This window comes from Tupaia chinensis, unplaced genomic scaffold, assembly GCF_000334495.1.
Source record: "Tupaia chinensis unplaced genomic scaffold, TupChi_1.0 Scaffold000161_1, whole genome shotgun sequence".
In the NCBI taxonomy this organism is placed as follows: domain Eukaryota; kingdom Metazoa; phylum Chordata; class Mammalia; order Scandentia; family Tupaiidae; genus Tupaia; species Tupaia belangeri.
The window spans coordinates 2,640,940-2,644,377 of NW_006159632.1; positions in this window are offsets into that span (position 1 = coordinate 2,640,940).

Sequence of the window (3,438 nt, forward strand, 5' to 3'; positions counted from 1 at the left end):
CTGCGCCCTCCCTGCCCTGCCTCCCCTGAGCCGTGACTGCTGCTCTGCAGAGACACCGCGAGGCACTGGGGCTCATGAGGGTGCTTCGGGGGAGAGACACCCAAGACTGCTGGGTCGGGGACTCGAGTCGCTGCTGGCCGTGAAGAGGCGGGGGCTACAGAAACAGGTACCTGGTCTGCCCGATTCTGAATATGCGAGGGAAACGCGTCCAACTGAGCGGGACGAAGGACCAGGGCGTTGGGAAGTCATGGCCCAGTTTTCTGCTTTCTCTGCAAAAAACGCATGGTGACTTGCCCAGCAGCCCAGTGGCTTGTGGCTTCCGAGGCTGCTTTCGCCTGTTGTAGGTCATTTCCTCCTCATCGCAGCCTGGGAAAAACTACAAAGCAGAAAACCGAGGCCACAGCGAGTGAGTGATCTGCCCCAGGCCGTGCGGTGCCTAAGCTACTGTAAAATCCGGCTCTAGCCTAACCCTATCTTCCTCCGTATTTGAGTCTTCCGTATTAAGTGTGGACGCACCGCGGAGGGGTGACAGGCGGCCCACACCTCTGGTCCCACTCTGGTTGTCCTCACTCTTCACGCTTAGCTCGCCTCCGCAGGGGTCACGTGTGGCTGTTGTCTGTTCTCCCGGGTGGTCAGGAACACCTACCTGTCAGAGGGCTGAAGTGCTCCGCTGGGGTCATTAGAAGAAAGGGGAGTTCGTACTTCCGGGACTGTCTTCCTAATCCGTTGGTCAGGCAGTTCTGCTTTTCCGAATCAATTGAGTGAAACACGGAGCCGCTATCACGAAGCACACAGATTGCTGGTTTTGAAACGCACACTGTGCGTGGACCTAGGACACTGGGCGGAAGGTTTCCACTTCCTCCTCCTGCTTTTCTGTCGGTCTTCTCGAGGAACGCTCACTGAGCTGCTCAGCCCTGGAAAGCCTGCAGCAGGGAGGTGCCACCATGCGCAGAGCCCGCGTGTGATGCGCTCTCCGTGTCCCAGGGACACCCTGTTCTCGAGGTGCGCACTGGGGGATGGCGAGGGTCACGGGTACCTTGGGTCTGCTGCTCTAATCTAGAAGGCAAGGGGACTTCTAGAAATATATAAAATGGCTTTGGGTGTTGTAGTAGCAAATGTGCCAGCAATCTTGGCTCTAGTTAATGTGTCAGATGCTCTTCCTTAGGGTATGTAGAGGTCACTTCATAAACTGCACATTCCACACTGATTAATCTCCGTGGAGTACCTCTTGCTATAGCAAATACGGTCATGTCCAACCATTGCAATGAATAATCATGGAGCTTTTTTTCATGAGAGGATGTTTTCAAAACCAAATGATCACTTTTAAGAGGGTAGCAGAAGATGGGCTGGGGCAGAACTGAGATGGAAGAGGAGAAAACGAGTCCATAGCCCTGGAGCCCGTGCTTGGGGGCGTTTAGGAGTTGGGGACAAAGCGAGGGAGGCGGCTTAAAGACCGTGGTTTCGGGTTCCGCAGGAGACAGCTGGGTCTTACCCGCGAGCTCACTGGGTGTGCACCGTCTGCGCTGTGGGGGACCCAGATCACTACTACTTTTAAGATCCAGTCATCTCGTAGCCTGCAAAATGGACCATGGAGAGAGGGCTGGGCCCGGAGGGAGGGCAGAAGTGAGTGCGGCCGCAGCCAGCGCAGACCAAGCTCCCATGGCAAGACCAGATGAACTATGGCTACGTTTTCTACATTGACGCCTCGGTTTCCCTCAGCGAAGACCCGTCACGAACACAAGCGCGTGACAGGGTTTCTGTAAACGCTTCCCTCCGCTGAGACTGCGCGGGAGCCGAGCGCATTCTCTCCAGTGAGTTGAGTCGAGTCAGACGGGCCGCGGTGCCATCCAAGCCCGCACATGCAGGTGCGAGCTGCGCCATTCGGGTTAGGGCGCCGGCAGTTCCAGGAGGAAAGCCAAAGAGGAAAGGAAGGTTTTCTGGAGAAAACGCTCCAGAGCGGCCTGAGTGGAGGGACGCCGAGAGGATGAGGCTACGCTGGCAAGGGACCTGTCCCGCATATCGCGGCACCAGGGCCCACAGCTGCAGAGAACAGGAAGGGCCCGCAGCTGCAGAGAACCGCCCGGCCGTGGGGAATGAAGTCTGAACAGCCAGGCTCCTAGGGCCTGGAGACTCCCGGTGGGGGTACGGCCCTGCAGTGGCCCATCAGCCTGGGAGGAAGCCGGCCCTGTGGCCCTTCCATGAGATGCCTGGTCCCAGCTCCTTCTTGCTGCCATCCTGCACCTGTCTTCCTGGCAGGGCTTCCCTGCAGGCCTGGCAGGAACCTTGGCTTCAACTCTTGGGTTCGTTCTCCGCAGAACCCTCTGGACCAGACATGTCACAGAACGGACCGAGAAGGCTCTGAGGCTGGCCCTGTCTGAGGCCCGGATGAGAAGGGGGTGGCGAAGGCGGCCCCAGGTTGCAAATGGGGTCATGTGAGGAGGGCATTAGAAGAATGTGTTAGGGTGGTGGATGGCATGCCCAAACCTCCCCTGCACCCCCACACACGCTTAGCCAGGAGGGCAGGGTGGCCAGAGACACTGGGGCAGGGGCAGGCCAGGCTGCCCAGAGCTGGCACCAGGGAGCTCTGGGTCGGGGACTCACAGTCTCCATTCTCTGCTGTGAGTGTGGGGTTACGCCTCTCCCGCAGGTGGGCATTCAAAACAACCCAGGAGCGATGAGTCCCAGAAACCGCCTGAAACCACCACTTGGCGTGTCTTGAGACATGAACCGGAGGGCGGCGGTGCTCAGGTGGGAGCCATCCTGTCCAGAATTCCCACGGGAGCTATGACAGCAGAGGGCGTGGTCACTTAGGCTTAGAAATCGGTGCCTCAAAGTTCCGCATGTCGACGAAGCCCGGGCTGTCCTCCAGAGGGCCTACAGCCCTGGTGACATGCACACCGGCTTGAACAGAAGGACGGAGCGCTGGCCTCCAGCAGTGGGGTCCTCCCGAGCGCATCACACAGGCGTGCGTGTGCTGCCATGCAGACGTTTCTCCCCGCCATGTGCCACAGGCAGAAAGGGGCCCCGGGGGAGGGGGACTCTCCTTCAGAGGAGGAAGTGTAGGGTGGGCCCATGCATCTAAGCCCCAGCACCGGGGAAGGCCGGCCCCCAGGGTCTGGCTGCCAATGGCTGGCTGCAGGGTCTGAGGAGGAGGTGGAGGAGGAGGTGAGGGAGGCTGGCGAGGGAGGTGACAGAGCACTTGCTCATGGTGAGCTGGGCTCTGTTTAGCTGCAGAGCTGCCTCCCTGTGGACGGCAGGGCACTTTCCAGCTGGCAGAGGAGCCTGGAGACTAGGGCCCCCTCCTCCGGGGCCAGTGCTTGGGTGCGTGGAATACAGTGACACTTGGCCCTGCAGCTTCTGCCTGAACCCACCCCATAGGTGACCCTGAGTCTCAGATGCATTGCCCCAGGCTCGGGCGAGAGGACTGCCGAGCAGAGT